The sequence below is a fragment of the Pseudonaja textilis genome, chromosome 1 (genome assembly GCF_049901715.1).
Source record: "Pseudonaja textilis isolate UNSWEBS1 chromosome 1, rPseTex1.2, whole genome shotgun sequence".
Lineage (NCBI taxonomy): Eukaryota > Metazoa > Chordata > Lepidosauria > Squamata > Elapidae > Pseudonaja > Pseudonaja textilis.
In genome coordinates this window covers 248,601,155-248,623,089 of record NC_141990.1, presented here as the reverse complement: position 1 = coordinate 248,623,089, position 21,935 = coordinate 248,601,155, and the positions used below count along the sequence as shown (strand labels likewise).

The 21,935-nt window shown below is 41.1% G+C and overlaps 1 protein-coding gene across 2 annotated transcripts in view; it reads right to left on the bottom strand.

Moving 5' to 3' along the window:
• Positions 1–21,521, bottom strand: part of BDNF (brain derived neurotrophic factor) — a 47,845-nt gene extending 26,324 nt beyond the window's left edge. The window contains exon 1 of one of the 2 annotated variants that reach the window (XM_026704474.2): positions 21,393–21,521. The gene's annotated coding sequence lies outside the window, so the exon portion shown is untranslated. Of the gene's footprint in view, positions 1–21,056; positions 21,198–21,392 lie in introns of those variants that run through there. The other variant, XM_087921243.1, reaches the window with a different exon arrangement.
• Positions 21,522–21,935: the final 414 nt, after the last annotated feature.

Here is a 21,935-nt window from a genome sequence, read left to right as displayed (position 1 = left end):
TCTGGGATTGGCAAGATCTGAAAGTTAGGATCTTATTTTCAGTCTGTCTGTTGGAATGAGAATGAGGGCAAGTTATGGCAAATGTCTATTAGGAAATAGGTGGGCACATAATCCTGAAAAGACTTAAAACATCTAAAATAATATTCATTTAACAGGTAGTTGATGCATCATTTCAACGACCAAAGTCCAAAATCAAGCTTTGATTTGGCAATAAACTCAAGCTCTTTGTGTGTCTATATTTCTCCTGTTAATGCTACTGATACCATGCCAGAAGGTAGAATATTTATACTCTTGGTTTCCCTTATGGAAATCATATGTACAAAAGTGACAGTATTAATCAATTTCTTTTCTAACTAGGAGAACAGCTGATGCAGGAGAGGAGATAGTGGGTGTGGAGTAGAGAATTCTTGGAAAGATAAGGACTCTACATATTTCTGATTCCAGATTGTAAACACTTTTAAAGCTATTTCCAAATTACCACTTGATTCTGCTCCGGAGAGAAGTGTTATTCATGCATTATTGCATAATATACACAGCATTCAAGAGATCAAAAAATTATTCAGTTTGTAAGAGACAGAGATAATAAACAGGCTTCTCTGATTTAGGCACTCTTTTTATTTTAATAATACAAAACCTTTTCAGCAGCCACGGGCAATGGAATAAAAGGTCTTCAGTTTGGGGAGATGTTTACTAAATACCTCATTTCTGGTCCACCTTTTTATTTGTGAACTCCTAATAGCCTACAGTACATGAGGATTTTCTCTCATATAATCCTCATAACAACCACCTCTTGAGAAGGTTGAGTTGAAAACATAAGTTTGTTAAACTTATGATTTAAACAGTGAGATGCCAAGCTCACCCACTGAACTCCATGGTTGAATGGGAAGTTGAATCTGTTCTCTAAAAATCGAAGGCTTTTATGGTAAATAAGCCTCTCCTAAAACTAAGTTTCTTTCTTATTTGTCTTAGCCCGGAATTGGTGGAAAATTATGCCTCTATTCATTGGTAGCTCAGGGAAGTATTCTAATCATACAATTTCAAAGTCACCTGGCAGCTAGAGAAGAGGTTGCTTGGTTGCACTACACAATCTGAAAAATTCTTGTAGTAAGGTTATCCATCTTTTTATATTGCAAGGTTTTTTTCTGTAGGGGCAGCATTTATATTCTTAGCTTTAGCTGTTTTAGGTAAGAGATTTACTTTTAAAAACTTTGCTCCAAAAATCTGTGGTTTACTAATGAAACCTTGGTTTATTACACCAATAACTGGTATGTTGAAATTTGTCAGTCAGATTATGTTTATTCAATGGGGTTACAATAGTATAGCTGATGGTAGGATGTATAACATATATTTGTGTGTCAAGGTTATCACCATCATCTGGAATATTAACCTTATTTACTAGGCCTGTGATGGCAAACGTATAGCACATGTGCCAGAAGTGGCACACAGAGCCATCTCTTCAGGCATGCCAGCCGTCCCCCATTGCTCTTTTGGGTTCTGTGTGAGCTGGTCTTCATGCGCGTGGGAGTGCTGAAAACTGGAAGAGCAGATCCTTGGTGAGCACGCACATGCTGGGAAGCTGAGCTTCCAAGTGCACACATGCACCCTGGCCATCTGGTCTTCTTGCACACATGTGAGCCAGAAACCAAAAGACCAGGTGGCCGGCACATATGCACGCACCGGAAACTGGAAGCTCAGCTTCCCGGCACACACGTGTGCTGAGGAGCTGGTCTTCTGGTTTCCGGCGCTCCTCCCCCACATGTATGCACGCTCCCCTTTCGGCACTCGGTGCCAAAAAGGTTCGCCAACACTGTACTAGGCTATACTATGCCACAATAGTTTCTGACCTCATTGTGAAGATTTTTTTTCTTTTCATTATGTTAAACCTTTATTTTTCATGATAGAAAGTTCAAAACTAACTGGAGAAAATACAAATTAAATCTGGAATTCATATTGATATGCTATCAGCATTCATGGTGCAGTACTTCAGTGGAAACAACAAGAGAGAAGAAGCAGAAACAAGAGTAAATAAAGAAACAATATGGGATTGTTTCATTGACAAGGCTTAGACTTAGTGATGGAAGAGCATGGGAATATCAAAGGGGATGGGATGAGCACAACTATATTTGTTTGGTGTTGCTTAGACTTTGTGACTGTAAAAGGTCTTTATACTGCTGTTCCACATAATAAGCATTTGTCCATTTGGAGAAAATATGTTTCCAAAATAAAAGATTTCCACTTGAGGCCAGGGAGAGGGGGAGCCGTACTCAGATGCTTCATGAAAATGGGCACTTTATCTCCATCCTTCTCTTTTCATACCCCCAGGAGTTTGAAAAACTAGTAAGCATATTTATAGACTAAATTGTAGTTAATAAAAATATAAAAAATAGATTTGGTATTATTGGTTTTGCAATGGCCTGTTCTAACCATGAAGAAAGACACCGGGAATTCGTTTATAAAGGCACACAAACCTTAGCTCTTTTTTAATCTTATTAATTTACTAAGCTTGGTTTTTAAGCTCTTATGTAAATGAGAAAGTGGCAACAAATTCTGGGGCAACAAAATTTGGGTGTAGAGTACAGAACTAAAAGCAGAATGACAAATCAAGCGTTTGAGAAGGATTAGAATGGAAACTCTGTATTTTCCACTGAGCAGAAGTTCTGGAGAATGTAAAATATGAGAGAAAATGAGGAGTGGTGCCTGGAAGTAAGACATGTATGAAACAACCATAAATATAGCAGGAGCAATTCTGCTTTAATATCCTCCTAAGCTTCCTTTCCCATATTTCTTTTTAATTATTTAAATAGGAAGCAATGTCTTTAAAAGCTTTTGTACTGATAGTGCTTTCACCATGAAATCTAGGTCTTCAACACCCCAAAAATTTAATTTATAAATACTATCCCTTTGGGTGAAAGTAAAAAAATGTAAATAAGTGCTTCGTAAGCAATATTAGTCTTTGATGTTTGAATGTTAAGATTCTGCTGAAAGCATGGAAAGATCCTTGTATTACCAAGCAACAATAGAAAAATATAGCCATGTTGTGCTTTGTGATATAATTGCTCTGACATATTATTTTTGATGGGCTTGTCTAAAGCTCTTCTTTCTTTAAGAGGCAGCTTGAAAGATAAGAACAGATGCTAGTTCTAAATGTATTACTAGTAGCAAGCATGAAGATAAACCGGGAGGGAAAAGATGTGCTACTAAAGTAGTATCACAATCAAATTCCGATGTAACACTAGTGGCAAATTGTCTAGAGATGTGTTAAGAAATCATATGTAGAGGATAACACAAAATGGGTGCTAATTGCTGCAGCAGTGGCTAACAGAATAAAAGACTTGGGCCTGAGATGGAAGCAGCATTGATTGCTCTATATCAGGCATTTTCAACCTGTGCCCAGGGTCACATGCAGCTCTGGACAGGTAGTAACACAGCCCCAATATACCGTAAACTTTTAATTATGGGATTTTACATTATAAAACTATATATTTTATATGCAGCTCAAGACTATTTTTCTTCATTCAATATGGCCTAGGCAAGCCAAAAGATTAGATGCCCATATTCTAGATATTTTGTGGGGCATAAGTAAGAGGAGTACACTTTTTGACCTTCAATAGGAACAATCAAGATATTGATGCTTATGAGTTGAAGGCTGGGATCACTGGACTGCAGTGGTTCCATTCTTTCATAAGGGACTGTTAATAGTCATAAATGAAAAGATTTTGCCACAGATCTTTCGAGGCTTTCCCACATATTTTTAAAAGGTATCCATGAAGTTTTTAGGAAATGTCTACTATTAGTTAGGTACAGTATGATCAGTACACTGGTAGTACCCAGTTGTACTCTATACCACATGGAACATGCTATTAATGTCTTGACCCAGTACATGGAAACTGTTATGTTGAATGGAGAAAAACAGGCTGAAACTGAATCAAACCAAGATGGATTTGCTGTTTGTGTATCAATGTTCTCTGTCAAAGCCACTGTTTCTCTTGATGGCCAAACATGAAGGAACAAATATGACTCAGGGCTACTTCTAGCTGACCTGCTAGGTGAGGAGACCATTTGCCTAACTTTACCTAGTGTACCAGTTGCAGATCTATCTGGCATGAGCAGACCTTGCTATTCATACTTTTATCATGATTACCTTGGACTAGCAACTATTAACCGAAACTTGGCACTGATAATATGTTACACCTCTGCTTCAAGCAATTCATTGGGTTCCAATAAGCTTCTGGGTGTAATTCAATGTACTGCATTTGACCTCTACTACGTGGCTTAGCACCTGAATACCAGCAGATCCACCTTCTTCTTTAGTACTTGTACCAGGGTACTCCAGTACACGTAACTCCACCTTCATGGAATGGCTGAGCTGCAGAGACATTGCTTTTCATTAGCAATGACTGCTCTTTAAAACAACCTCCTGATGAATATCAGATGACACCCATCTTGATTTCCTTCAGGCAAATACTCAAAATGGTGTTCTTCCACACTGCATTTATAGACTGATTTGCAGTATCTGGTCTGAATGCATGAATTATTGAGGCATTATTATGGGTCATTAGATTGAATTTGTAATCTTGTCTCTTAGCATGGACATTTTATGTATTTATTTGATTCTTTAGCATGGATGCTTTATGTCTTAAAGATTTGGGCTAGCTATTATTCCATTTTCAAACACAATTTTGATGGATAAAGCTAATTTGCAATCATATTTATCTCTTGGACAGTAACTCTCCCAGAGTCAACAATATACACTTCATTAGATATATCAGATTTGTCCTACAAATTGGCTTTGAATAGGACATTTAGTCCAATATAATTTTACGCACATAAAAAAATCTTCCTTCCCCCAATATTAAAAGGAAGGATAAAGACACAGAATTTTTTGCTCTGGCACTCTTCGCTATTTTGGGAAATAATTCAAACACAGACATATTTGGCTTAGCTTCAGGTGAAACCTGACTGGTAGCTTTTTTTTTGGATATTATTTTTTTCTTTGACTGTGGATTCTTATATTTTCTCATTATAACAGATGGTTTATAATAAATTATTACATTCAGTATCATGAAAACACAGGCGATAACAAACTACAATATAACTTCTAGTCCCACTTGGATCTTTACAATACGGTAATTAAATACTAAACTGATAAGGCATTGAATATTATACTGCCTAACAAAATTAAACAAATGATTTATGGAGATTCTCAGTCAACCAAGTCATAGTTGTCCTGAAGATGCTTTTTCCTTGAAGACATTTTGCTTCTGATCCAAGAAGAACTGAAGAAGCTTCTTGGATGAGAAGCGAAAATGTCTTCAAGGAAAAACAAAGAAAGTCCAGCTGCCTTTTGTAACAGCACCCTTGGGATAAATAAATGATCAAGTCTTAGCTTTAAATGAAGCAAATACTATTTTTTGCTAAAGTAGATTTAGAAATCCCATTTTTATAACTATTTATAACTATTTATTAGTTATGTACTGTCTGCATCTAATGCTTTCTCCAGTTCCTTATATGATTAAATGTAAAACCCAATGTAATAAATCTTGGCTAGAGTCCTACTAATCGTAATAAACTTCTTTGGTTCTACTGAAATTAGTGGTCAAATTAGTTATGACTAACATTAAATGTGATAAAAGTATACTAACTTCCTCTAATCCCAACTCAGTAATTTGTAGCAATTAAAATTTATTGAAGCATTGAATTTCTTAGGAAAATCAAATAGTTCCAAAGACTGCTTTTATGGTACTATTTAACAACTTATATAAGTTGTTTTAGCTGCTTAGGAGATCATGCAACATTAAACTCTAGAATTTAAACTTCACTACTTTAAATGATTTGTGACTTAGCATCTCCATTTTTAAAAAAAGTACATTAATTATCAGTTAAATAACTGTTGGTACTTAATTCATAGCTGAATTAAGCTCCTTTCGATGACAACAACTAGCTCTGCTTCTAAACAAGAGATTATCCTTTTCCACCACATAGTCTGGTATGAAATATGTAAGCAATGGAAAAACAAGGCTGTTTTAGCAATAACAGTATTTCGTTTTTGTCATGACTGGTTTTAAAAGTAATCATACCCAGTATAATGATTTTTCTTGCTTTTTTTGTTAGTTCTTTATATGGCCAAAGATACATTTTGGCAACACTGAAACTAGACCATAAACTTTATATGCTTAGGTAGGAATGTTCCTGATTTAGTGCATGGTATCCCATTAGGGAATCCACCAACTACTTTGGTGACATGAAGCATTTTCATTATTAATACTTATGGTAAAGTTAAGGGTGTTGTTATATATAATAGCAAAGGCATGGTTAACTGTTCATTGAGAATCTGAGCATGGTTCCATAGGGGGAAAAGCTGCAGTTTGTTTTTAGAATGATTGGATTTTTCAAAGTCCCCTCTTTGCAATTAATTCCAAAATGAATTAGATACTCCCATTTTTTTCCTGTTGATTTGATTCACTCCTCACAACAGGGCAACCATAGATGTCAGATGTTCTCTATTAGATCAAGATTGAGTATCATCCCTGAGCCAAGAAACAGGATAAGGAGTAATATTGCAAAGGCCTTAAAGTTGACTTAATTTCCCAACATTTTTGCTGTGCATCTTGACCAAAAGACAAAGGAGTATCAAATTGTTTCAGTATATCTCACTTAATGCAACAACATGCAGGTACATGTCACCATACAGGTAGTCCTTGATTTATGACCACAATTGAGCTACAAATTTCCCTTGCTGAGCAAGACAGCTCTTGGAGTTTTCCTCCATTTTATGACCTTTCTTGCCACAGTTAAGTGAACCTCAGCAGCTGTTAAATGAGTTGTTCGGTAAATGTGACTCCCCCCATTGATTTTGCTTGTCAGAAGGTTGCAAAAGGCGATCACATGACCATGGAGCATGCAACCATCATAAATACGAACCAGTTGCCAAGTGTCTGAATTTTGATCATGTGACCATGGGGATGCTGTAATGGTCGTAAATGTGAAAAATGGTCCAAAGTTACTTTTTTCAGTGCTGTTGTAGCTTCAAGAGTTATGAGCTTTAAGAGTCATGGTGGCACAGTGGTTAGAATGCAGTACTGCAGGCTACTTCTTCTGACTGCTGGCTGCCTACAGTTTGGCAGTTTGAATCTTACCAGACTCAAGGTTGACTAAGACTTCCATCCTTCCAAGCTGGGTAAAATGAGAACCCAGATTGTTGGGGGCAATATGTTGACTCTGTAAACTGCTTAAAGAGGGCTGTAAAAGCACTGTGAAGCCGTATATAAGTCTGAGTGCCATTGCTATTGCTATTCAAACATTCACAAACAAATGGGTGTAAATCAAGGACTGTCTCCACTGTAGTACAATTCACCAGCAAAAGAAGACCATGTCCACTGGTGTGAATTGACATAGACTTTCAAGCCTTTGCCTGGGGTGACTGGCTTTAACACCAGGAGTTAAAACTTATCTGTTTTATTATTCAGCATAATGGGCGTTGGTAAATTTACCTGAGAATGCCCTTTCTATAAATGCTGCTAAAGAGCCCAGGATGGGTTAGACTCCTCCTGATGACATCATAAAGCTGGGTCTGTCTTGTATAAAAAGGACTGCCTGTGGGAGTTTCCCCCCAGCTTCGGCGAAGGTACTTGACTGACTGTAGGAAGTGTCTCTGAAAGCCAAACATCCTCTAATTGTGTCAGGGACAAATGGACCACTCGAAGCTCTAGCCAATTAATATCATGGGCCAAATTTGCCTGGGATCATGGTCCCTGGACCACCCTGGATTGAAGGTGGGCTCCCCAGCCATACAGACTGGTATCCGTGGTCAGCACTAACCTGTCTGGTTCCTTGAACAAGAGTCCCATGGAAAATGCCTCAGAAGACCCCCACTGAAAAGATTTAAGGACCAACAGAGTTAATCTGACCTGAAAGAGGAACAACTCCCACCTGTCTTCTGATAAGGTAGAAGAAACCATTGGAGCGACCTGGCATGGAATCTAACCCATGGCACTATATTAATGCACGATATCATTTTCCCAGGAGTTTGGAAAGCGTAGCCAGGGGCACTCTAGGGTTAGATTTTATATGGCCAATTAACTGAAACTCTTGTGATGTTCCTGTGACAAGGATACCTTGCAGGAAAAAGTATCTAATACAGCTCCCAGATGGAGTAAGGAATTGGCGGGAGTAAAGTGGCTTTTTTGGCCTCTTTGACAGAGAAGCCATGCTATTGGAGAACTTGAATGGTGATATCCAAATTTTCTGCTGCCCTAGATGGGGAAGATGACTGGACCAGTATATCATCCAGGTAACACTGAACTCTTACTGGGATTGCCCTTATAAGGGCTGGCAAGGTTGCCACCAGCTTAGTAAATGATCTGGGGGCTGAAGAAAGGCCAAGGGGCAAGATCCTGTATTGGTAGTGTCCCCCATTATAACAGAACCTGAGGAGCTGCCAGTGGAAGAGAGGAGATAGCCCTCCTGAACACTCTCTAGAATAGAATGCAGCATCTGCATTTTAAGCTGCCTGAATGGGATAAACGCATTCAGAAATGTTAGGTTGAGAATAGCTCGCCACTCCCCCCCCCCCCAGGCTGAGAATAAAACCTACATCCCTGTTGGAGTTCAGGGAGTGGTTGAATGGTTGTTATGTCAACTAGGTGTTGAATGGCCGATTCCATAAGGGCCCTTTTTTGAATTGTCCGGCAAGATGGGGCAGAGCAGGAAATTTCCTGGGGGTGATGATAGAAATTCTAGTTGTAACCCTGACCTTACTCTATGAGTACCCAGGTGTCCATTGTTGACTCCTCCCATTTGAATGAGAAGAAGGCCAAATGACCTCTGATGGGAAGAATGAGGGATTATTTAGAGCGACGGAATGAGTGACCCCTTCCCCCACGAAAGGGCCGTTTACCCGCAGTTTGTTGTTGTCTGTCTGGTATGTCAGGGCATTGCTCTTGGTGCTGGCAATACGCTCTCTGCAGCCTAGAGAAGTGAGAAGTAATTTTGGGCCTAAATGGAGGTGGCAGGTAAGGGGCAGGATGGAAGTCTGCCCTCCAGCCTGGCGAGGAAGGAACTTTTCCTTTGACCCTCATTTTGATGATGAATGGATTGAGAGCATCATCGAACAGCTTCTCACTGGTGCTGGGGCCCGAAGCCAGCTTCCACTTGCGCCAAGGCTTTGCTGCCAAATTTGTAAACACAGCAGTCTCCTCCCTGCCACAGACAAAGCCATGGCCCTGGAGGAGAACTGGTGAAAGTTAGGGTGGTGTCCCCGTGAATTCCGCTGCTGGTATAATCTTATTGAGATCTTGATGCGATCTCAAGTCTGATGGAGATATGCGGTCTTGTAGCTGGTGCAGCCAGCAGATAGAGGACCTGTGAAAAATGATGCAGCAGTCGAGGCCCGGAGGGTTGAAGCAGAGGCCTAGTGGTTACATGTTAATGTCTGCTCGGCACCTTTGTCCCCTGCCTAAAGTACATCCTCAGGCTCAATTGAAGTGCCCAAGGAGCAGGAAGCCACGACTGGAGTGTCTACAGAGGGAACTGTAAGAGCGGCAGCAAGTGAAGGGCCCACACTGTAGAACCACCTGTCATATGAACATGGGTAGGGGCCTGCGGGAGGAGAAGCGAATTAATTCTGATCAGATCCAGAAAAACTGGGTGATGGAAGGACCTTCGAGTGAACTGTGTTTTTGGAGAAGAGGGAATCCCTGGACCCCTACTGTACCACCTGAGGTTCAGGGGCAGCCTCCTCTGGGGACACTGGGCAGTAACCAGTACCTTGTGGAGGAAAGGCTTGAATAAAGCCAGTTTGTGGCTGATGGGGGTTGATCGGGTAACAGATCTTCCTCTTCCCCAGAGAGGTTGGGGTCCCAGATTTCTCCCTCCTCCCGTTCAAAGCAGGAGAGTGGCTACATTCTGAGGGTTCTGTATAGTCTCCCTGCTCTAATGCCCCCCATTCTGATTGCAGAAGGGACCTTGGGCTCCTGTGGGTGAAGCAGTCTCCTCTGGGGATCTGGCTTGTAGTAGGCCAGCAAAGTGGGGCTGGGCCCTGTTTGAGGGTCGAAAAATGCATAGCAGCCCTTATGCTAGGCCCTGTCTGATAGCAATGGAGACTACATCTTGGATGTAGTGGGGTCCGCCACCAAATGATAGATCTGAGGGGCGAAGGCCTGTAGCGGGGGTGAAGGAAGCCTCGAGTTTAGGTTGAGAACACCTTGGGCCATGGAGGGCCAAGCTGAAGAGAGGTCCCAAGAGGCCTGTTTAAAAATTGGGGCCTGATCTGCTTAACAACTAGAGGATTGGCTGGTTGGGAAGCCTGTTGTAGTTGACCCCTCATTTGCTCAATAGTTTTATTGAATTGCCTTTCTAAGGCTGCATGCTTTTGTTTCTCTGCCTTTAATTTGGCCTGGGATGTTTTCTTAGGGCCCAAAGCTTTGGCCATAATCTTGGCCACCACTTCCCTTTGAACAGACTAGAAGCATTGTCTCCTTCTCTTTCTTTTACCAGCTTGGGGGCCTTGAGAGATCAGGTCTGAAGGCTCTGTGTGGGCCTTGTCTTGATCCATAATATGCATAAACACACACAAAGGTGCTGGAAGTGATCCTCACTATGTGTTGTCTACGCAGTAGCCTGAATAGGAGCTTATGAATAGTAGAAGCTGGCCTTTGGGGGATGATGCCTAAAATGGCCGCTTGCTACTTTCTTTAGAAGCAGCTTTCAAAATGGCACTCACCACGTGCAGTTGAAGAAGAAGCCTCCAAATTGGCTGCTCGCAAGAGCTACAGGCTACACAGTGGTTAAATCGCTCCTTAGGCTGTAAACAGCCCCGAACGGCAAAATTGGCAATAAAGTTAAAATTTACGATCAGCTGAGAGGCGCTGTTATCGCCCGATGCGACCTTTACGATCGTGGAAGCCAAAATCACTGAGGGAAGACTGGGGGAGGATCAAGGGTTACTCCCTATTTACAGTTTTCCTCGGTTGAAGAAAACGTTGAATCTTCGTTGCAGGAGAGTGGATGCCAATGATGAAGATAGCTTTTGCTAACTAAACTGCTTTCAGAGACACCAGCTTATGGTCATTGAAAGAAACTGAGTCAAACCTGGGGGGGAAACTCCCACAGGCAGTCCTTTTTATACAAGACAGACCCAGCTTGATGATGTCATCAGGAGGAATCTAACCCATCCTGGGCTCTTGCAGCAGCATTTAGAAGAAAAAAACCCTCTTTTGGAAGCATTTTCAAAAGACTTTCAAAGACTTATTAATAAAGGGCAAACTACACATTACATGTTGTTTCACCATTCAAAAGCTAACTTTCATACAAAAAAATAATACTGAAACTGGCATACTACATTGCCTTACTGCATTAGTGAGTATTGTATAGTTTGTCCCAAGGCCAAAATGCAAAGGGCATATTATTTCAGTACCCCTTGTCTCAGGGACATACAAAGGGAATTTGTTCATCCTAAGCCAGAGCTCAGTTATTCAGAACAAAACACTCCAAGAAAGAGTTCAGTCTTGAGAAAGGCAGAGCGTGCCAGCATATAAACCTCTCTTAGCAAGGAAAGTTGTTCCATTAAACTACAGCTCAGCAGTGAGGAACGGGGCTGAATGCTCATAACAGTTATATGAAAAACAAGTCAAAGCAGGTTAGTAATTAACCTATTAAAAAGGATATATCCGCTTAAATAGCAATCATCATACTGCATAGTATACAAAGCACATTTTCAATGCAACCATAAATCAAAGGATAGAAACAACATCTGTAGATATTAAAGAGGCATTCACTTTAAACAACAATTAGCTTTACAATTACTAAAGATAGTTTTTACTTCTGTTCTAATAACATCTGGTTCAGCTCTGGAACTTAACCGAATAATGATAATTGTTCTAAGATATAGTTTCCTCGCTTCAATTTTAGTTCCTGGCACTGAAGCAAGAGGTTGCTTCTAGTCATGGAGCTAACTGTATGTGTCATCAGCAAATTCTCCCTTTTCAACTACTGAAACGTTTTACCTTTTTTCTTTGTGAGATACTTGTTTTGATAGCAAACACAAATGAGCAGAACAAGGAAAACCTACAACATGATCTTAGCATGCCAACCCCTAGGTAAACACAAAACACAACTGTGTTTTCTCAGTCTTCCTTTTGTAAAGGCCTAGTACAGTATTGCAATCTTAAATCCAAAATACTGATTATTAAATTAAGTGACTACTAAAATTGTAAGTGATCTCATTTTCAGATTTTTTTTTTTAAATTGTCATATCAAACTACCATTAAACATACTTTTAACGTATACAACATTAAACATACACAACAACTGACTTGTTCCATTCCACCTGCCTTTTGTCTTCTATTAAGTAATCCGGTATAGAATAAAATGTTTAAATCTTTTGACTTGTTCTACCATTCACAATTTACAGCTTCTGAATGATGACATCCTCCTGGTTAACAAGAAAAATAGGGCTCTAACAGCAAGTGCAATTTTTTTTAAATGGGCTTTCCAGCTGTGATTCAGTGAAGTTGAACACTAAGTGGCAGTACTACAGAGGGAAAATTGTTCCATGTTGTTGAGTTTCAAAGGAAGGCCTTTCTTTTTATCTCTTTTCATTAAATAAACAATAGCGAACAGCTCTTTTTCAATTGCCTCATATTGGAAGTTAAGTAGTGGGTTTCATCTGCGATCCTGAGTAAAACAGAATGCTTGAGAGAATTGTATTTTTTCCTGTTTTCTGGATTAGGCCTTATCAGGAACAGCTATAATGTAAAATGCAGGTAGGTTTAGGGCAAAGGAAGTGGGCAAATACAAAACAGAATAGGTGTTCTGTTCATTTTGATATTTTTTGGACAATGGGGAGCTCTTAAATAAGTATTTTTTTTCAGATGTACATGACAAAATTGTATTTCATATGCCTGTAGAATCATTACAGAAGTGGAATGGCAATCCTTAAAATTCCCATTCCACTACAAAGTTCACTGGGTTATCCTCTATTTGTCTTCCTCTGCCCAAATCTACCTTGGAAGTTATTCTCATTGAAACAGAAAGTCTCTGTGTGCGAGGATAAGTGAGATAATTATGTTTATGTAGATAAAGCTGTTATTACATTCCAAGCACTGAAATTCCATTCTTCATACACATGACGATGAGTAAGTGACTGGACATTCTTCAACATACCGATAATAGTTGTCTCAGCAACAGTCATTAGGAATAAATGAGAGTTAGTACTTGTGGGCCAATCTTCTATACATCTTTCAAGGATTCCTTTGGGGGGGGGTGTCAATATACTTGTTTTATGACTGATGGATATCAGTTGTCATAATTGGTTTGTCATATATGGAGAAAAGATAGAAGTAGTTACCTCCCTTCTGGAAACTGCACTGAATTTACAAAAATCCCTGAAATACAAGTAACACATGGCAGGCTAAGATAGGTAAAGAGTAATTCAGGATTGTTTATGTCACAGGGTTAAGTATTTGCTCCTCTCCTATGACTTCATCCTTGATCATTTAAATCAGAATATATAGATAATGTGGAGAGATCCATAATATGGCTGCTTCCCATTTAACTCCCTCTCTTTTTCTGTCATACACAGATATAGACACATAACAGGTACAATAGTAAAAACACTCAATTACTGTTATGTGATTTTTCTCTGTTCTGAAGTAGAATAGGTTTCTAAGTACTATTATAGAATGTAGCTAATATGTTCCAGTGTTTTATAAATGGAAACAATGGTGAAAATCCTGAATGCACATTTTTTACACATTAATTTTATCATCTCAAAATTTAAAGATCTTTAATGCTTTTTCTAAGGCATAACATAGCATAATGTAGCAATATTTTCTATTATCCTTGTACTGAATATGAGTAGATCTATGTATGAGGAAAAAACCCAAAACAAATTATGACAACAGGATTGACAGACTTCATTTGTTGGATAAGGGAATGGATGAAAATTGGTCTCCTGGCCATCAATATGGCTCACAGTCTGTAGTGCAACAACGAATCAAAGAACACTCCAAAATTCAAACAATGAGTGAACAAGAGCCAGATGCTTCTACACTTTTCTCTAGAATGTAAGTTCTTTCCTTGGTTGTTGTAGATGATCCAGATGATGAACTCTACCATACCACCAGTCACTCCATCATAACTTATTCCCAGCATAGTTTAAAGGCATCACACATTTTCCCCACCATATTTTCATCCATATGCTCTGTAAACTCTGAAACACATGGAAGGCGCCTTCGGACAAACATTGTTTAACCTACGTCAGCCTGTCAGAGCGTACCATTTTTGCTTCAGACCTGCAAATCTGTGAATTTAACATACCTTCAAGAATTCCCAGCATGTTATGAATTAGTAGACTTCCTTCACAGAAAGAGAAACCAACTTTCTCTCTTCTCACTTCTTCTGTGTCTGCCATGGGTATTTGTGTGCATTGCTTGATAGCTTGTAAACATTCCTTCTCATGAATCAGAATGGAATGTATGCAAAAGGAGTGATTGTTTTTTTTTTAAAATTAACAAATGCCTATACAGTAAGAAGCCTACAAAGCTTTCTTTTCACAGCACCAGAGGAGTAGTAAGTTTCAAGGCTTTCCCTTGAGTTAGAGAAGTAACTGAAACTGATTTAGAAGTTATAGTGTGATAGGCAGTTTCTCCAAGGAACAACTACAGGGCAGACATTGGAATCAAATTTCATCTGTGGTCCAATTGAGGAAGATCCCCCTACACAATTTTGCAGGAGTGGTTAGAAATCAGGCCTTTTAGGAGACTAAACGAGATTAGTGATGATCTGTTGTTAAAATTGTATGATACATAAAGCAGCCAAGGCACAAAACAATCTTTACATTACATTAGATACCATTACATGGTAGGATTGCTAGTGCCAAATTGATATACTCTAGTATATTTTCAATTATCCCCCTATCATTCCTTTTATCATATTGCATACATATGGGATTTGGAATACACTGAGTTTTATAGTAGTAAAGGGTTCATTCATTCATTCATTCATTCATTCATTCATTCATTCATTCATTCATCCAATTTATACAGCTGCCCATCCCATAAAAAGTGCTTCTGGAGATATACACACACTATAAACAGTATATACAGTTTATTTGCTTATTTAGCGAATGGCAAGCATATACAATGCGTGCAGGATTGAATGATACATATATGTGTACTTCTATACACTGTATGACATATGTCTTGGAATAAACCAAGGCACTAGCAATCTTTTAACAGTCTCTTTTTGTCAAGGCGAAGCTGAATTATCAATTGCAAGCCTAATCATAGCAGAAAGATGAATTTAAAATTGAATTGTCAAAACTGCCAATCAAACATCTTATTCTAAAAAAACAGAAATCAACATCACATCTAAGGTACAGTAAATATATTATCACCCTTAGCATTTGAAGTCTAGAAAGATAATCTTTATTTTAGGAAATGAGCTACATTTAAAAACAAACATCAAATTAAAAATAAACAATATTTCAGATTCATACAGGTCATCTCTACCCTTTTAAATTGGGCTTAAAAAAAGACTTTGATATAATTACCATAGTGGAACAGCTTAAGGCAAATGTTTGCTGCCTTGAACTTATAGGCAGAATGCACTGAAAGGTTCTCAGTGATGCTGCTATACAATAACTCAATGAGTTTCACTTCATTGGATGGCTTATATGAATAATTGTCATTCATAAAGGTGCTTCATCTCCTCCTTCATTATCATCATCTTTTAGTCAGGCCATATAGCTGAGCCTGGTGTGTGCATGGATTTATAAATATCACACTAGTTCAATTTCTAAATATTTTTATCAACCCATAAATTAAACACCAGTACTTCCTACTTGCTATCTATCAGGATAGCTTCTCTGCATACATTAAAACTCAGTTACTAGAAGTATAAATAAGTAATAGTTATTGATCCCAAAATGGCAATAACCTAAAAAAATGTATATGAAACAAAATTTAAAAAATACTTTCGGAAAAAAAACTGTTAATGTTCAAGATGCTAATGGCAATTCTGGGAAAAAAGGATATACATGGTTGTAACACATTGATCTTTTAATCTTATAAAAAATTGAAGAAACAGAGCAATCAATAATGTACAACAAAGTTGCCAAACATTTCATTCGTAATTTGGACATCCAGAAACAATCACTAAGTAATGTTTTTGAAAGCTTTGCATCTAGGTTATTTATACCAGATTCCAAAATAGACCTACTTGGAAGTAAGATCCAATGGCTTTCATTGAAATTCAGAAGAACCTACGTATTGTGAACAATATCTACAATGATAGTCCTAAGCCTAAGGCATCTTATTACTGGATAAGTAATCTCCATGCAACATGAGACTTACTTGAGTCAAAGTCCTTAGCGCTAGTATTACTAACTTGTTAAAGACTCAGTGTCAACCATTAATTTAACAAAAGCTAAGCAAACCAGAGTTAACAAGTCTCTACTGAAACACTGACAGACGAAGAAAACAATGCCAAGGAATCTTACACTGCAGTTGTAAACATTCTGAGATACAGCCAATATATGATTGTGTTATAAGTCTATGGCTTATTCTAGGGGTGTCAAACTCACCCTAAAGCAGGTGTGGGCATGGTCAGTGCATGACACATCTGGACCACATGCCAGGAATTTGACAGCCCTGACTTATACCATCACACACTGTATTCATAAAGCAAGGAAAAGCTATAAAAGCTTCAAACAATGCACACATTCTCCAATTTTTAAATATTTATTTTGGTCATACCTAAAGTAAAGGTACAAGGTAGTCCTCAATTTACGACCACAGCGGAGGCCAACATTTATGTGGCTGAGTGAGAAATTTGTTGAGTGAGTTTTGCCTCATTTTACGACTTTTCTTGCCACATTGATTAAAAGAATTATTGAAGTTGTTTAGTTAGTAATGTGGTTGTTAAATGAACCTGGATTCCCCGCATTGACTTTGCTTGTCAGAAGGTTGCAAAAGGGGATGACATGACCTCCCAAGACACAGCAACCATCATAAATATGGACCACTTGTCAAGTATCCCAATGTAAATCGAATGATCATGCAACCATCGTAAGTGTGAAAAAACGATCATAGGATCACTTTTTTCAGTGCCATTCTAACTTTGAACGGTCTACTAAATGAATTGTTATAAGTCAGTGACTATCTGTAGTTCTCAACTTATGACCACAATGAAACTCAAAATTTCTGTCGCTAAGCAAGACAGTTGTTTGGGGACAGTTGCCCCAATTTACAACTCGGTCTTGCCAAAGTTAAGTGAATCACTGCAGTTATTAAGCTAGTAACACGGTTGCTAAAAGAATCTGGCTTCCCCATTGACTTTGCTTATCAGAAAATCACAAGAGGGGATCAGATACAACTCTCATGAATAGAAGTCACTTGCCACGTGTCTGGATTTTGATCACATGACCATGGGGATGCTGCAATGGTCATAAGCGTGGAAAACGGTCATAAGTCACTTTTTTTTCCTCAGTGCCCTTGTAACTTCGAATGGTCATTAAACGAACTGTTGTAAATTGAGGATATACCGGTAGTATATTTGAAATTTGCCTACTGTAAGCACACTGAGGGTCGCGCATGTTCTGGCCAGTGGTGGGATTCAAATATTGTTGCCACCGGTTTGGTGGGTGTGGCTTGGTGGGTGCACTTTGCATAGGTGCATAGGCGTTTGCAGAGGCGCAGAGGTGTTCTAACTCACCTCCTACAAGCCTGCACGATCATGGTCGCTTCAACAGCTGCGGCGCAGAACTATTCTGTGCTGTGCAAAGCAGCTGCACTTCAAATTCAGTGGATAAAAGTGAGTATGGGAGCCCAGGCAGGCAGGTGGGCCCAATAGCAGAGTGATGGAGACAGCAGTTTGGTTTCCGCTGCTCATCACACCTACTGGCTCACCAGAACTGGGCAGCACCGGTCGAATACCACCACTGGTTCTGGCCCTATTCTCCCCCCTCCCCCCCAAATATTCTGAACTGATACCGCATAACTGTATTTTGAGATCACAGTTCAATGTTTTTTTCTTTTCTGTAGCATCTTGCTTATGCTTCCTTAGTTACAAAGCAGTACGTCGTCAGAACCTGATGATTCATTGCTACCAGTCCTTAATCAAACAAACATGAATCTAGGCTGCATTTACAAATATTACCATCCACTTTTACACAGAGTGCTTTAGTATCCAGGTACAAGAAGCATGTGGCTGTGATTAAGAAATTGGTTATGCAACAAGCAATTTACTCTATATGAGAAAGCTTAACTTCAGCCAATGGATGTATATTCTGTTTTCAGGATAGCCTAGTTGAGCAACCTGATTCTTAAGTAGCTAGAATGGCACAATCTTCCAATGGGATTAAAATTATATTATGGGGGAAAAGGAATGCAGATCTAACTTGTAATAGTAAGTGCCCATTAGTAAGAACCCACAAATGAAATGAATCAGATGCACACACATTCCCAAAAGGATTGATATAACTCCACACTGTTTTGAAGTTCTACTTTCTCATAGCAAAAAGAGACTTATCCGTGGTCATCCCGTCTTTTTCATGCACAGTTCCTGAAGAGGAATTGAAGGGACTGTTGGAGATTTACAGCGACCACCAAGGAAGACCCTGTACACCAACTGGGTTCTGATAAAACACAATGAATATTTGCTCTTATCTTGAGTGGAAGCAGTAATCAACTAAACATCAATGATAAAGCAGTGGATGTTTTTATCATCACACCCTCCATAAGCACTTAATAATTTGCTGAAAGCATTTTCACATACTCTTCCATCTAGAAAAGTGGACAAAAATGACAAATAACTTTATGGCCCTGGAATTTCAGCTATGGTAACTGGCGTGCCTGAAATTCCAGGAAAGGTTACGTTTCAACAAGTGTATCTTTCCATTTACTTACTGAGCCTCACTGGGTAGAGTAGATGCATAATTCTACACTGTAGCCAAAAAAATTGTTTCCTATTACATTCCATTTATAACCTTTGGCAGTATATCATACCTATGTGGTTAGCCATGCCTATTGCTGCTACTAAACAACCCTCTTCTCACTCCATAAGGATTTCACATTGTCCAAGTCCATTAAAAAAAAAAAACACACACACACAGAGAGAGAGAGAGAAAAAAAAATGAAAGAAACTTTTTCACGGAGTGCTGTGCTTGTACTATATCTGTATACTTCAGGTTCTGAATCCATGTTGGAAGCCAGCTCTGAAGAAAAGATAAATCACCTCTGGAAATGGCTTTGTTTTTAAGCAAAGTTCACCAACTCCCAGTTTTGGGCCAGCAAAAAGTGCCCAACCTACCCAAAGTCTTTGGAAGTTCAGAAGCAAGCCACAATTGGTGGCAGACTTCCCAGGTATCTTTGCAAATAGCTGGTGCTCAAAGATACATTGCTTCTATGCACGGAGGTTCCCTTAAATAGTTATCATGAATGGAATATAACTTTTAAAAAGTTTAGTATAGTAAGTCTACTTTTCTTCCCCAAGTATCACAAGGAAAACCTATCACCATGTGAAAGTATCGAGCAGATTTTTTCAACTCACTTTCTCCACAATCCTCTCCAACTGGCTTTGTTAAATGGGAAAGGCAGGATTTGTTATCCAAGCATGCCAAAGGCTCCAGGCTAGGGATGGCTTCAGGTTCAAGACCACAGTACCTCTAAGGCAGGGGTCTTCAAACTTGTCAATTTTAAGACGCGTGGACTTCAACTCCCAGAATTCCTCCTCCAGTCATGCTAGCTTAGGAATTCTGGGAGTTGAAGTCCACAAGTCTTAAATTTGCCAAGTTTGAAGACCCTTGCTCTAAGGCTTCATCAGCACACCTTCCCACCCTAACTTATCATGGGCCAGCCCTTGGGTGAATGTCCCAAACGTCTGAATTCATTCCTTGCTCACTTCAAGCCCAATTTCTATTCAATCTGTGTTAAACACATTATTGGCAAACATGCATTTCAGCACTGGAGAGGCTTGAACTTGCATCTGTTGTTCAGATAAATGGAGCTGTCTTCTACTAATGTAAAGGGGTTGTCTAATTGCTTTCGGAAAAACACACTGGGATAAAAGCCTGCCTGCTTTGTTTCACCTGGCCCTGGTGTGTATGGGATTTTGTTTTGAGGGGCCACAGTAGAGTGTGAACTGGGTCCAGGCTGATCTTTCACAGCCCAGAAATCCTCTTTCATTGCACGTAAAAACCAGCAGATCATACTAAAACGAAGCAGGGATTTCTATTCTGGATCTGAAGCCGGCTTAATCATCTGAAAGCAAACAGGTCGGGGGCACCAGGAAGTTAATTTACTCAAACTCGAGGCAGAAGTGGCTTCCTTGCGCCTCCACCCTGGGCCAGCAGAGGGCCTCCTTTCCCACCGAAAACAAAGTCGCATGACAAAAACTTCGGCTATCGATCCGGCGTTTACGGACTGGCCGGCGGCGGGATTCGTACGGCTGAGGCTCTCCTGGGCCGCCCCAAGTACGTAGCACCAGGGTTGCCGCGGCCGGAAACCTCCCGCTTGCGGCAACTCCCAAGCAAGAGCGGGAAAGCCTAGCCAGGTAGTCGCCAGCCAGCTAGCCACGACACCCGCTTCCTGAAAGCTCTTCCCACGCTGCAACCTCCGTGCGCTTCTCTCCTCGTCAGCGAGCGTTCCTCAGACAAGGTGCCCCCCCGCCCCCACCCACAACACCTTCCTTTGCTCGGCATCCAGGCTTAAGGGGAAACCGCCTCTGGGCGCCGGGGCGGGGGAGGGCGGGGAAAGCGCGCGGGAAGGAAGCGAGAGGTCCGGCTGAAAAAGTTGAAGAGGACGAGCGGAGCAAGAGGGTGAGGAGAGCACAACAGGCTGGGCAAAGGCGGCAGAGCAAGTGAGGCTGCCAAGCGCAAGGGGCGCCTGCCAAGGCACGAGCCGAGCAGGTGCCTGGTGCCCAGACACGAGTGTCTGGCGGGGTAGGAAAAAAAAAAAAAAAAAAGGCGGCGACCGAGTCGCCCACCCACCCTGCCGTCCGCCTCCGGAGTACGGACCCGGGGCGGGAGCTTCCCTTTCTGGTTGCTCCAGCGCCCTTACCTGGAAGTGCAGCTCCCCGAAGTCAACCAGCTCCCGCCAGGGCCTGATCCAGCTGTCGGGAGGGGATCGCCCCGCACCCTGACCAGCCTTTGCCAAGCGAATCTCGGGCGGACCGCCCTGCTGGGGCTCAGCCTGCACCGACTGAGAAGTTTTTTCTTTCCGGCGGAGCGGCCGACCTGCCTTTCTCCTCCTTCCACCCCCACCTCCCCTCCTTGGGCCTCTCGGGCAGCCGCGCCGTCCCAGCCCGCCCAGGGCTGCTGGGCTGGCTCCCCGGCAGGCTCCGGCAGGGCTGTTGGGAGTCAACTTCTCCGCGCCTCGCCTCTCGCTTGCCCCTACCTTGCCGTCCACACAAAGCCTGCTGCGGTCCCCTCCGGAGAGTCACATCATCTCCCAGCCGTCCAGTCCCCTCCAGCCGCCTCCTGCAGCTCCAGAAACACCGGAGGAGGCAAGCGGCTCAAATGTCTCATCAAAGCTTTATGAAGGGTGGGAGGCAACGGAGTTGTTGGGAGCCTCTGATCTCTCTCTCTCTCCCTCCCTTCCTTTCTCTCTCTCTCTCCCCCCACCCCCCACCCCGGGACGGGCCGGCTGTCGTAGGAGCCTGGCTGTGCCCCCACACCACCGCCCCCTCCCTCCCTCTCCCCCCCTTGTGTTTGGCTTCCTCTCACTCTGGAATTATTTAGATCTCCGTTTGGGTTGCTATTGGTCAACCAAGGTTTCCAAACGGGCACCAGCAACCGGGTCGCCCCGTTTAAAGGAACCGCACTGCTTGCTCCGCCCGCTCTCTGCCCCCCGCAAGTGCGCGGAAAACTCCGGCGTTTGCGGCAACCCCTTTCACTTCTTGGAAACTTGGGTTTTCGTTCGCTCCCGGCCTACATCGGC